The sequence below is a fragment of the Acinonyx jubatus genome, chromosome B1 (genome assembly GCF_027475565.1).
Source record: "Acinonyx jubatus isolate Ajub_Pintada_27869175 chromosome B1, VMU_Ajub_asm_v1.0, whole genome shotgun sequence".
NCBI lineage: Eukaryota > Metazoa > Chordata > Mammalia > Carnivora > Felidae > Acinonyx > Acinonyx jubatus.
Genome location: NC_069382.1, coordinates 112,270,736 through 112,285,724, shown reverse-complemented (window position 1 = coordinate 112,285,724; position 14,989 = coordinate 112,270,736).

Below are 14,989 nucleotides of genomic sequence, written 5' to 3'. Positions count from 1 at the left end.
GAGGGAATAAAAAAAATCAGAGTTTTGTCTGAGAACCCGAGAAGACATATGGGTAGCTGTGTTGAAATAGTTTTCCTAGCCACTGTGAAACTTCTAGATCACAACATTTTGCAAAATAATCACTTGGAAGAGTATTTATCAGTATAACTAAAGCTAAACATGCACATACCCTATTACTCAATACTTTTACTCCAGGGTATATACTCAGTAGATATAAGTACCTATGGCCACTAGAGGACAGGTACAGGAATGTTCATAGCTGCCTTATTCATAATAGCTCCAAACTGAGAACAACCTGCATGCCCACCATTAGTAGAATGGATATGTAGTTTGTGGTATTTTCACATAACAGAATACTACACCACAATGAAAAAGAACAAATTAATAATACATACAATATCACGTATGAATCTCATAGATATATATCGAGTGAAAAAGTCAGACACAAAAAGTACCTGTCGGGTGTAGTGAATTAAAAATGGCAACTACTCTCGACGGGAGACAGAGTTTATATACTCGTCCCTTGAATATCAGTTGCTGTTGTGACTTGCTCTGACCAATGGAATGTGGGGGGAGAAATACCATCGTGTGGCTCTTCAGCCTGAACCTCAGAGGACTGCAGCTCTGACCCCCTCAGAACATGGATGCACATGATATTGCCTGGCCAGCCCTGCTAGACACATACAGCTCAACTGACAGCAAAAACCACCAGATATTTATTTGAGCCCCATTAGATCATGAACCACCAAACTGAGTTGCCACATGCCTGCCTGCAGCCACATGAGTGACCCAAGGTACAAGAAGCAGAAGAACTTCCCAGCTGAATGCAGGCCAAATTGCCCACCCAGAGAATTATGAGTAAATAAAATGGTTGTTGTTTCAAACAATTAACTTTGGGGGTGGTTTGTAATATGGTAAAGATAACTGATACAGGCTATGATTTTATTTGCATGAAGTTCAAAGATAGGGTAATCGATAATGGTAGAGGTCATAAGAGCAGTTATCTTTGGTGGGACGCTGGAAGGTGGCATAAGGAAGCCTTTCCGTAAATGCTTTATTTATTGAGCTGGTTGGTGGTCATACAAGTCTATTCTCTTGGTAAAAAGTCATCCAATTGTACAGTTGAGCAATTGAGATTGTTGTACTTTACTATATGTAAGTTATACCTTAATTAAAACACACACACATACACACCTGCACACACACACACATACACACAGTGTACATGATCCAGAATTTTGAGAGACACAGGCATGACACTATGTAAATGAGTTAGCAAGCAAGAATGCAGTGGGCAGCAGAGTCAGCAGAACAGCAGAGACTGATAACTGGTTGGACTGTTGAAGATGGAGAACATTTATTTAAAATATCCTTATTACCCACCTACTTTGGACAAGCACTCTGCTGAGGATAAATACTTGGAAAAAAAAAAACCACAGTCTGACCTTGCAAATTACACGTGCTAAGTAAGTAAGCCAGGCCAGACCAAAGGTGAGAACTAAATGATATTATTTTACCATAACAAATGGGCAACTGAGGACATAAGATGTAATTAAAAACTACATTATAAATCCCATCATGGTCTTTGAGAGATTAACTGAATAAGTACTGCTTATTAAAGTTCAGATCCATCAACAAACCTATAAAATTATGTAATTTTGTATAATATAGTACATGATTATGAGACTCGAAGCTACCACTGAGTTTAGAAATTGTCAACATTGAAAGTGCTGCCCCTTTCTTGGTTAGAGCACATTTTAATACTTTTGTCAATGAGCTCGACATTGCAGCATATCAGAGAGTGGTTAAACAATTTTGCACACCCTTTATTTACTATCAAGTACAATGGTAAGTTTCTAGAAAACATGTCACTGCACTCAGCTTCTACAAAAGGTAGAATTGTTCAGTGAGCTGGATGAAGGCTGAGAATGAAGCCACCACAGAGGAGAGCAGGCTGTGAGGTAGAGAGATGGGGTTCTGATGACATTGTTTGAGCCCCAAATCTAGAGTCTCCATCATCAGGCTAATGCCTTATTCAGTTTGTATTCTCAACCTTTGCACAGTGCCTGGCTTAAAAGTATTTTGCTGAGTTGCATTAATGTTGTAGCTGTGTCCTTGGTTCATTTAACTTTATAAATACATACCATATCCATCTCTCTTGACTGCCGGCTGCCTTTCAGTAGTTCAGAGGAAACAAGTAGATTCCTAAATCTTGCCTTTTGCTTTTAACATGTGCTGGGCATCAGGCCAAGCAATGGCCAGGTGGACAGGCAGACAGGAGTCTAGAAAGTTTATACCTAAGGTCAAGGAAAGGTGGATGGCCTTGGGTTCAGCCAGGCATGAGAAACATGATGGGCCCAAATTCAAGAAGTCAAGGGTCTGGGCAGGCAGCCAAGGCAGCTCTAGGAACGGAGTTGGAGTAAGGGGGGCTGTGGGTGCAGGTGAATGGGCAACTAATTCTCATGCATGGCTCTAGTCAATTCAAGAGCTTACTCCTCTGAGAGTAAAATTCAATCTTAGGAAATGGAAAATGCAGAGGGCTCTTGATTGGTACTGGCTGACCGTGTGGTGAAGCTCCAAGGTGGTTCCTTAAGGCACCTCACTCCATACTTTCCTACTGACAGCAGGATCTCACTCATATGAACAAAGGATTATTCTGCACAATACTTCTATAAACAGAATATTAACTAATGAATTCACAAGTAGCTATTTCTTATTTATGTGCATTAAAAAAGTGTACTTGTAAATTTTAAGTCTAAATCCAGTCACAAAGCTGGCTATAAAATATCTACTCATGTGTATTTATAGGAACACCCCCCCCTCACCACATGCGTATATGCACAGAACTAGAGAGAAAATATCACCGAATCATCAGACTAGGATCTGATAATATGGAGCAACACACACTATTACTTTGAATCTTAATTTATGGAAATGAAATAGGGTTTCTATCAGACAAACTGAATCCACTTAGTACACATGTGTTGTGTGGCTCTGGGTTGGACTGACAAATTTGTAGAAATTGTTCAACATTAACCCTTAGAATATAGTTAAGTTCTTTGAACCTGACATTAAATTTCCTGAATCAGAGTTTCACATTGTGCTGTCATGGAGTAATAGGGACTGTGTTTACCCTTCTGCATTAGACAACTAAAAAAAGGGCAAAAATATGTGAAAAAAATAGTGTCTATGTTAAAATAGGCAATATAAGACAATAATCTCTGAGAAAAGGAAAACAAATGAAGCAAGCACTGTGATTAGCCCAGCTCACTGCCTGGTGAATGTTTCCAGGCTGCAGTGCAGTCCTCCCTGAGTTGAGGAGAAGGAGGAGGCCAAGGTGACTAAAAATCTCAGGCTAAGTACCAGAGAGGAGAAAGCTACACACACACACACACACACACACACACACACACACACACACACAGAGAGAGAGAGAGAGAGAGAGAGAGAGAGAGAGACAGGAAATGCTGTAGAGATGTGAAGAGTGTGCCCTCAGGTCTTTAGCTGAGTACTGGTCTGGGAATGTGTGTGAGGAAAATTCTGAAGCCTTGGAATCAGTAGGAAGACTTAGGTAGAATAATCTTTGGAGCCCATACGGAGCCAGGAATAGTTCATCTTTCCAGATTAAAAGCAAGCCTTGAAAGGCTCAATCTGTTTCTAAGTGACTTGAGTTTCCCACACCAATGTTTAAGAATATTTAAAGGAACACAACAACAAAAATCTATCACTCCACAATAAAAAATTGACAGTGTCTAGCATCTAATAAAAAAATGACTAGGCATGCAAAGAAATGGGAAAATACATGATATAACGAGGAGAAAAATAAATCAATAGAAACAGACCCAGAAATTATCCTAATCCTAAGATTAATTGATAAGGACATTGAAATTGCTATTATAAATATGCCTCATATGTTTACGAAAATAGAGGAAAGCATGGGCATGATAAGGAGAGATGTAGAAGAGATCTTAAAAAAGGCCCAAATGAAACCTCTAAAGATGAAAAATCAAAGCTTGAGATGAAAAATAACACCACATAGGATTACTAGTAGACTAAACACTACAGAAGAAAATATTAGTGAATTTGAAGACATAGCCGTAGAAATTATCCATAAAGCAACACAGAAAGAAAAAAAGACAAAAAACAACAAAAAGGAAAGAACAAAGAGAAAAAAAGACCAAAACAGCATCAGTGAACCTTGAGACAACATTAAGTGACTCTATCTATACCTATTAAAGATAATGAATTAGTTAAGTCTTCCCACAAAGAAAACCCCATGTCCAGATGACATTTGATTCCTACCAAACATTTAAGGAAAAAACAATACCAATTCTACACAGTTTGACCATTTCTTAAAAAAAAGTTGATCATATACCTACCATATGACCTAGTCATTTTATTCCCCATTTACCCAAGGGAAAAGAAATCATATCTCCACATGAATAATTGTATACAATTGTTCATAGTAGCTTTGCTCTCATAAAACTGGAAACAACCATGGGCTCATCAGTAGGTGAATATTAAAATAAATTGTGGTATGTCCAGGTAATAGAAAATTACTATAAAAAGGACAAAGTATTGATACACAGAACTACATGAATGAATTTCAAAATCATTATGCTGAAAGAAGTTAGACAAAAAGGAACACATATATAATGCGTTATTCCATTTACACAAAACTCTAGAAAATGCAAACAAATTTACAGTGACAGAAAGCAGATCAGTGGTTGTCTGGGCATGAGGATGGAACAAAAAATGAATTACAAAGGGTCACAAGGAAACTTTTGAGGGGTGATGGAAATGTCTGTTATCTTGTTTGTAGTGTGGTTTTATGGAGACATATTTATATTTATTTATGTCAAAGCTATCAAATTGTATACTTTAAATATAGGCAGTTGATTCTATGTCAATTATCCTTCAATAAAGTTGTAAGAGGGGGAAGGAAGGAAGGAAGAAAGAAGGAAGGGACAGAAGGGAGAGAGAAGAAAAAGAGGGAGCACTGGGCAACCCTATCTTTGATATACTTCTCTTTTGCTATTGACCTGCTCAGCTGATGGGCTTTCCTATTTACCAGGGGCAGGGTCGGATCCAGGCTGAATTCCACAGAGTGTTCTGTGTGGTTTGTCGTGGCTCGTGGGGCACTGGCAACTAGAAGCAGTCCTGCTTTGGCCATTGGAGCCACAAAGAGCTGTGACTGCCTTGGATTCATGCCTCTGGCTTCTTCTAGAGAAGCTGTTTAAGACTGTGGCAGCTGAACACTTGAGTCCAGGCCCTCATTGCTGCAGATTTCTTTGGGAATTGACAGCATGGATGGCAATCCTTGAATTTTGGATAATTCTCTTTTTTGGACCAAAAGTTTTCACTCAGTTAAAAATCAGCTGCATAGAGATAAGGAGAAACATTTTGTTATGCAACTTTCTAAAGTACTTGAAAGAGAATGTAAAATTTTTGAAATGTTTAAACTTATATGAACATTTGTGACCTCAAGTTATTCTTAAACGATGTAAGCCTTAAATATAAGTGATTAGGAACAGCTAGAAAGGAGGTGACTGGCGAAAGTTAATTCCACTTAACCAATTCTTGCACTTTAGAATGCAATAGATTTTCTAGTGAAAGAACTAAGCAAAAAACCTAAACAAATATAGAAACATTGAAGACTGATATTTCTGGAAATGTAGAGTCACTAGGACAAAAATCAAGTCCATGAAATCACCAGTGGCTACTCCCGTTAGAGAACCTAGCTGAACATCATGTGGCAAGGTCTTCCGCAGAGGGTCAGTGTTCATCAGAGAAGACCTTCTCCCTTCCCTCCTCTCAGATTACCACCTTGGTGTCTAGATTTTGTTCCTCCACCTCTAATTCCAGTTAAGTTTCTGTGGTGCTGGTGAATCTAAGGGGACATGCAAACATCAGGACTTTATTCTTCTGCTTCCTCAGAAAGCGTGTATGAATCCCATGAGGATCTTTGCTGGAAAGCAATATTTCTGGCCTGCAATATCCTTGTATCAAAATAAATACTTCTCAGGATGCCTGGGTGGCTCAGTCGGTGGAGTACCTGAGTCTTGATTTTGGCTCAGATCACGATCCCAAGATGGTAGGATTGGGCCTTGTGTCAGGCCCCATGCTTAGTGTGGAGCCTGCATAAGATTCTCTTTCTCAATCTCTCTCTTTCCCTCTCTCCCTCTCCCCTCTCCCTCCCCCCCCAAATAAATAAATAAATAAATAAATAAATAAATAAATAAATCCCAACACACACACACACACACACACACACACACACACACGCACGCACGCATGGACGCATGCACGCACGCACGCACGCACATACACTTCTCCAGCAAGGAGTTTTCCTCATTTTCCTCTCCATAGGCTGGATGCCCTCCCACTGTTGAGCTTCTGGCAGGAAACTGAAGTCTCTTTTGTCTCTCTTCTAAAGTAAATTTGAGTCATCTATCGTTAAGCGATTATATACTTTTTCAAGTTGAAGTTTTGTAGACTAATAATTCCTAGGTTAGTGGTTTGTAAATAAAGTTGATTAAAATATTTAAAGGACAGAAAAATATTTGAAAGTGCCTGAATCCCTGATGTTACTTTTTACTTTTTTGGGGGGAAAAAGAGTAATTTGGGGAGAGAAAACCCAAGAAAATAACATTTGAGAGAGTATTTGGGATTTAAGAAATATCAGTGATTATTCTTATGTAAATCACTTTTCCATAATATCTAGTTTTACTAGTGTGTTAATTGGCCCTGGTCCTGGGGATGAGAAAACTCTAAAATATATGTGTATGTAAAATGAAATTTTTAAAAAATGCCTCTGGAATTGGGTCCAGTTTCTTTGCTAGGTGTTCAAAGCCCTCCTCAATCTGACAAATGCTCCATTCCTAGCTTATTCCCTAATCCCATTTCATGCATCCCTTAGGCATTTTCCCTATTCAGTGCCTTTCCATGGATTTTTCCTTTTTCTTGTGAGGCTTCTTCTCTAGCACCTGTTAAAAACCAAGCCATTTTGGAAATTGTGCAGAAATGCTCGTATTTACTGTTCACTAGATTTAATCAGTTCTTACTTCCACTGAGATAGCCCTTTGCTTGCCCATCTGTTCTAGCACTCATGCTGTGCTTGGTGTGGAGTACATTTGACTCCACAGGTGGCCTCTATGTTCCTAGAAAGTCGAGACCGTCTAACTTATTTTTGTAACTCTGATAGCGCTTAGCACACTGCCTTGCATAAAGTACCAAGGTTCACCAGGCCACACATACTTAAGCACAGTTCACAAAGCAGAGGAGAACCCATGCTATTTATCCTCTTGTTATAAAGGTGCTTAGGTTCTCTTGTAAGGATGTCTCAGGTACACAGTTGGGATTTGTGCATAAAGTCCCTGTATACTAACCACTGATAATACCAGGTTTGGATCATATGACCACTTGTGGACTGGTGTTGGGGTCCATCTCAGTGTATCCGGATGGACTATGAGAAGGGGAGAGATGGTTCCCCAGGAGAAAATCAGGGTGTTATTAATGGCAGAAAGGGAAATGGATCCTGGACAGGAAAAAGCCACAGAAGAATACTAGGACTTCTTAATTACAGACTCTCATAATTCAAAACATGATAATTTAGTAAAGGACTAAATTTTAATAATATTAATAGAGAAAATGTTTATTTAAGAAATTAGTACCATAAGTAAAATTACAAACATATTTTTTAGTCTATGTAACAGAAGAAACTTTAAAAAATAATGCTAATAAATTGTCGTCAGTCATTAAGGTATTAACTCGTCCATTCATTTCAGAAATTCCTTTTGAATGTTCAGTCAGGCATTGTGCTAAATGCTACAGATACAAACTCTTTAAGATCAACAGATTCCCTACATCAGTCTCGTACACTTTAAGCTGTTGAAGTAAATACCCTCCTTGGCAGTGTGGATGGAATTTCACTTACGTCTTACCCTGAAAATTAATGCAACTTAATTTCTTTAAAAAGTGTCTTGTAAAACTTATTTTGAAACTTAGTATTTTTAATTGATTCATCCTGGCTTTGCTTTTAGTTAAGCCAAATTAGTAATTTCACCAAATGGTGCATTTCTTTGGCTTCTTATGTCTGAAGAGCTCAAGATGACCATGTAAGAAGGCAAACATGCTAATATCATTTATACTTCTTTCATTACGATTAAGCTATGACAAACACGTGATCATACTTTCTAATGTAACTGATCTTTTTGATGATCAATCTCTAATCTGTGCTGAGTCTTTTTGTTTTTGAACCACTTATGCGGAAGCAAAGGCAGGCTTTCTTGTTTCAATTATATTGAATATTCACATTATTTATTAAAGGAGGATTATGTAACATTTAAATGAAGCCTCCAATCCATAAAATACCTGTCACAGATTAAAAACATGTACGTGGATAAGCATAATGCATTCATTTATAGGCTATGGATCTGCTATCCCTCAAGGAATGTTAGAAATCCACGTGGTGTCCCTGGGCGTCGGGCTTGGCCACAGCATCTGTAGCTGTAGAAGCCAGTGTGGCCCAGGAGCTCCCCGCTGGCTGCACATCTGAACAGCTTCAAGAGTACAAGTTTCCCCATCAAAGGTTTGGAATAAATTACACTAAAAAATTGGCTCCAGAAAGAGTTATTTTGGATAGGACAAGGTGAAACTCTCATGAGGTGCGCTAAATGAATCCCTTCTGTGCAGTGGGTGTCTGGGGGAGAGTTGGTTGGGGGTGGTTAGAGCCTGTGGGGGAAGTGGGAGAATCCAACCCCCCACACTTGGCCAGAAAAGCCAAATCTACTGACTAGACAAGGGCTTGAAAATTCAGTTTCTTAATAAACGGCTTTATAACCTAATATGAACACATATCTTATGAACTAGCAATCTTTTTCCTGATACTCATTTTCCAAAGAATGTCTTTTCCCTCCAGTGGAGTGCTAGAGCCGGCCCGTGCCAGTTTATGAGAGCTGATTGTGAAGGTTTTAGGAATTCTGTGAGCCCCTGGTTAAACATAGCCGCTATTTAAGAATTCAATTTCATAAACTTACAATTACAACAGTTATATTTAAAAACAAAGGTAACAAAACCCCCCACTCACCACTTTTAAATTATTTTGCTACATTTTAACATGACCCATGCTCTTGAGCTGATTTACATCCATCCTACCTGTACCGTGAACAGAAAAGATAGTGCCGTGCTGCCTCGCTCTTCACGACCGCATAGTCAGTGGGTCACAATGACAGTTTGAAATCTGCATGATGGGAGAATTTACACCACAGAAATTGGCTAGAAATCATGGCTTGATTTATCCTTTTGTTGACTATCTAGACGTAAGAAAATGATGGAGAAAATAGTAATAACATGAGTAGCATTAAGTTTAAATCTGTTTTGTGCCTATATCCGTTACCTTGTGGACAGCCCCCTCACATTGAGGAAATATTCCTTTGATATTCAGAAACTATTATCTGATTCAGCAACGAAGCTGCTTACATCATCCATGAACAGGTGCTGTTCTGACGCATGTCTTTGTTGTTTATTACTCCTTAATATAAATGAAAATATTCACCAGTATTCATGTTGGAATTATACTTGTTTGATCATTGCAACCATGGGTGGCTAAGGATACAACAGTAAGATAAGAATCAAGGAAAGTGTTCTGTGAGAAATCAACTGACTATATGGAATTTCTAATGCAGAGGCTTGAATATTTTCTTATAGTTATATATTATAGTCAAACGTTATTTATGTCAGGAAATTTATATTACACGTACACATGTATTTATGTGTGCATGTTTTTCGTAGAGAGCCGATTGTCAAACTTTTCCTAGCATACCACTGCCCATAAAGTTGAGTTTCCTACCCTTACTTAGAATATACCTCTATTTTTCCAGAGCCAAAGCCTCTTCCATGTGAGATATTGGAGGAGGAGCTATGGAGCCAGTGGAGGAGAAAGGTACTTGGTCCACTTGAGATGGCTCTTGGAACCCCCACCCCAACAATTAACTACAGCTTTGCCAGAAGAGAAGGAAAAAGTTATACGTGTACCTGCTCCTGCCCCCAGGCCCTAAATGTGGACCTGATTCATCAAAAGACTACATGTGAAAAACAAAAAATCCAGTTATTTCTTTGGACTGCGTTCCCATGACATTCTTTTTCTCTGGGACTCTGAACCCATGGAGCCATTTCCCATCTCCCGATACATGCTTCAGACCCTCTTTAGTTCACTGACCTACTATACCTCCTTCCCTTGTATGCATCCCCACTCCTGGCTTAATGGTCTGGTATCTCCTGATGCTACAAGCTCTGGTCCACAACAAGTGAGCTGGCCTCTACCACCAGCACTCCCCACTGACACCATCCAGGGAAAGCAATCTGGAAGCCTAATGGTGGGCATTGGTGCTTTCAGAGGCAGGTTCTTCTTGGACTCCATTTGATCAGTGGCTCTGCCAGAGACAGTAACCTGAGGAACACTGGCAGGGCAAAGGAGGCACATGTTGGTGGCCGCATGGCAGCTGAGATGCTAGTTTGTGACCCATTTGAGGTGCCTCTTGGGTTATCTAAGTAAGAGGGTAGAGCTTGGTGTTTAGAGGAAAACTGGCCTTAGTACTTTATACTTTCAGGGCATGCTCCAGTATTCTGACTTTACAAAATGGTCTGTCTCATCCTTATTGCAGTATCCTCTGGAGAGCTGCACAGCAGGGAGACTGTCTGGGCCAATGGGAAAAGACTTGCGGTCAGGGGACCTGGTTCTTCTCTCAGCGCTGCTACTGATGAGCCCTTTGGCCTTGGACAGATTATTTTACTTTTCTGGAACTTGGTTTTCTATAAAATGATCTACAGTTTCTAGTAGTAAAGGTCCCTTCTAACTCTGTCATCCTATGACTCTTTGTCTTTTGTTTACAGTTAGAGTAAAAGAAGCACACAACTTTGGTCAAAAAGTCAAGGGCAGAGTCTAGCATATTGGTCATATCAATTCTTTGAATACGGGCCTCAAATCCTTTATGGCAGTAGGCATAAATCATAAATAATTCCAGGCTACTACTCCCAGATTTCTTAGAAGGATCAGAGCACTGACATTCTTTGGCAGATGAAAAAAGAAATTCAATTATCTGGAATGCAAAGAAAAAAAGAATATTCTCTCTTGTTGAAAATCTTTCTGAAGGGCAGTAGCAGTTTTTCTTGCTTTAGTAAGAACAGAGAACATAGCAATATTTCTTCCATTATCATGGCTCTGTTCTGCTTCAGCATTAAAATCTCAATACGTATGATCATTATGCATTCAGTATTACATGCTCTGCCTGTAGAAGATTTAAGAGATTGGCCTGAATATATACTGTCTTAGGTGTACGTGGAGACTTTTTTATCAATTGTATCTGTGGTCTCTGTGAGTCACTTAAAGTTTGGATCTTTTTCATGAAAGTAAAATGATGAAAAAAATTTAAAATATTTTTTGGAGAGTAGTGGTAGTTAGTGTTCCATTTCATTGAGTTCTGGTTAATTAAGGCTCTGAGATGTTTAAAGAATTCAGAAACATAAAACATTTGTACTATGTTCTGAGTATCAAAGACTACAGTTGTTATTTAACAAGACAGTTGCTCAGAAGCAAATGTTTTCAGATGCTGAGATAGAAGAAACAATGCGCCAGACCAGCCTGACCTTCCTTGGGTAGGAACTGCTCCCCTTCTGACATGGTTACTTCTTCAGTATAGGACCTTGGGGTAGTCTGGCTTTATTCTATTTAAAGTGCATGTTTGAGCCCCTTCTTTGTACAGTCTTAGACCCCAGTGAGCTTGTATTCTAGTATTCAGGTATAAGGCATAACCCCCACCTAGACCGCAACCAATTTCCATGGCCATGGAAGAGAAAGGGACGGTGAAAAAGATGACAAAGAAGAAAAAAAAAGAAGGAAAGAGATAGAAGAAACAAAAGACTAGGATTAGTCATGAAGAGCTCTTGCTTAATTTTTAAGTAGGAGAAGAGCATCCAAATCTCAATAAGAAGAACAAGAGTGCTTGTGCCCTCCACTTTTGGAGTAGCCAGGGTGGATCTTTTCCTCTCATGGGAATCACGGGCTCTGGGTGTCAAAACTGTGGCATATAGTTCATCCACTGGGCTGCACTGACTCAAGATTTTCCTGTTCACTGTCAAAAGTATATCATAAAACTGTTCTCATCACAATGCTGTTTCAGTCATGCAAGGATTAGTGTCAAAAAAGAAAGCGCCAAGCTACTAAGCATTGAGCTACTTACCTGAAGTAATTCAGAATTAAACAAGTTTCTTGATGATCCTGGATGTTGGAGGCTTTTTGTATATTATTAGGTAAGAAAGGAAGCTGACAGTGTTCATTCACAGCCAACCAACCAACTAACCAACCAAAGAAACCAAATCTCTCTCTCTATCTCCATAGCTGCATTCCTGTTAAATGCAAAACATTTTTTTTCTAGTGTTGATCTTTTGATATAGCCATGCCCTGATTATTTCTATGTGGCTTACTCATTTCATCAATTATCCAGATAGCTTACTACTTCTCTTGCCTACCTGTTAGCATCTTTACCAATAATGAGAGAAGAGCATCTCAGGTAACTTTATTTGGCTATATATTAACGGTTCTTGAATTAGTTTTAATGGAGAGAAGGTTGAAACTAATGGATACAATAAAGATTTTACATTATTCCTGTATTTCAGTTGTTTCTGTCAACCCTAACTCATGTTTCTACAGGTATTTGAAAAGTTATTTTCAATTCTGTATTTTCAGATTTCAAGACCAGATGGTTGAGACCCAACCTTACAAGGTAGTGGTGGTGATGTTAATGTGCTCCTGGCTTCATTCTAGGTAAATAAATCAATAATTACTCTTTTGAGCCTTTCACATTTCTTTTATTTTCACTGTGGAAAAGTTTAGGTAGAAATATATCTGTCTATCTGTATCATGCGTATTTTTTTTTTTTTTTGTGAAAAGGGTAATGGAATACAGAATGCCACACATGGGTTATTCCCACTATGAATTAGTCTCTTTTATCTGTCTCTGACCAAAACAGATGTTGGCAGCCTTTCTATTCCAGCTCTCTAAGTCAGACTAAGACTATCAGTTCCGCTTAGGAAAGCTGTAGGGAAATGATTTAACTCTTTCAATAGACCCTTACTAGTTTTTCCCTTGGTTCCTTTTGATTATAAACTACAAACAAAATGAGAATGCATCTCAATGCAACAATAAAAGAAAAATAGCAATATTAAAAATACATCAATACGACTCTAGAGGGAAGTGAATTTTTATTCAAGGACTTTCAAGAATTCTGACATTGAAAAGACATCTTTGTTTGAGGAGGCAGCTGAATGTGTTTCCAACTTATAGTCAGCATTCATTTGCATAGAATACCATAAGAGCCATTTCTTTTTTTATTCGGAAAAAAAAAAGGATATCTATCAGAGTGTGGCAGGATGCATCCTGCTAGGATTCTACTCTTCTGTAGAAACTGACCATTTAAAAAAGTCATTCTATGATTGGTGCCACAATAAAGCTCTTGTACCAGGATTCTACAACAAAATGTAAATTAAAGGAATGTGAGAAATAGAGAGACTACAAGGGAACGAAAGGATCAAAGGGTGAGAAAGGAAGGCGAGATGATTAAAAAAAAATGTTTAAGAAACACATAGCATTTCAAGAATTTATCATGGAACGAAATGGTCTCTTAAGATTTGCCCGGGGGAGGGGGGTGTAAAAATTTATTTGGCAAGTTACTAAATAAAGACCTGAAGCATTTTCCAAACCATGCAAAGGAAAGAGGAAAAGGCAATGACTTCTTAGACTGTTAGTAGTTACATATATGTTATCTCATTTAATTCTCACACTTACCCCATGAGTTGGTTATTTCTATGATTGCCTTGTCATCTAGTACCCATGCCAAGGCACCTGTGCCCTAGACTCCCAGGCAATTAGTTTTGTGGAATAATGTCTCTGTTGGCACACTCCCCCCGACCCTCTTCTCTCACCCTTCCAGGAATATTGGAAATGCAGGTCGGGAAGAGCCTCTGTCATGCATGAGTGCTTCCAACAAAATCATCAAACAATAAGGATAACTAAAGATGCATTTGATCACCATGCATCTGGAAACTCAAACTCTCCATACTGCCAAAGTAACAGCTAAGATTTATTGACATACTTCCCACCTGCTGGGAGCTATATTAAAGTCTTCATATATATTACCTAATTTAATCCTTCAGCAGCCTGCAGCATAGGTGCTGTATTTTGTCTCATTTTCAGAAACTGAGGCTAAAGAGGTTGTTAGTCACCTGATATCATATGGCCAGTAGGTGGCAAAGCATTGTATTTTTTTTATCCCAGAGCTTGAATACATAACTGCCTCCTCTAAAAAACCAGCTCTGTTGGATGTTGTCCTTTATTTCTTTCACAGCCACTAAAGCAATGGGGTAGGCCCTCTGTTTCCCTTCTCTAAGAACCTCATCACAGAACCTTGAGGTGGCTCTCTCACCATGGCACCTGTCACAGCAGGTATGCTGTGTGACATAAGAAACATCACAGAGAGGTATTTCTTAAGATGCACAACATTTCCTGCTGGTGATAGGTGATGGCCAAATTGTGACTTGTTGATCACAAAAGGCCTGAAACAGGGATTTAAACATCAGAGGAAGTCACGGAAGACAGGAATTCACTAATTGCCCGGGTCACATGATATGCATGATTTCAAAGCCCATGTGCTTCCTCCATGCCACATGAAAGTAAGGACTCAACCAGAGCAAAATGAGGACTTCTGATTCCCTCACCCACCCCACCTTGTTCTCTAAGATATGACTAGGAAGCAAAAAATTAAATATCTTTAGATGGGTGGGGAGGGAGGGAGAGAGTAGGAAGTTCTCTAGATTCTCAGCTAAGAGCACATCGCACGCTCCTAAGAGTACAGAGGAGGTTGGGTGAGTCTGTAAGGAGTTATAGCCACATTAAGCTCCATATGGTTAGTACCATGCTGGTGGCTCAGCTTGA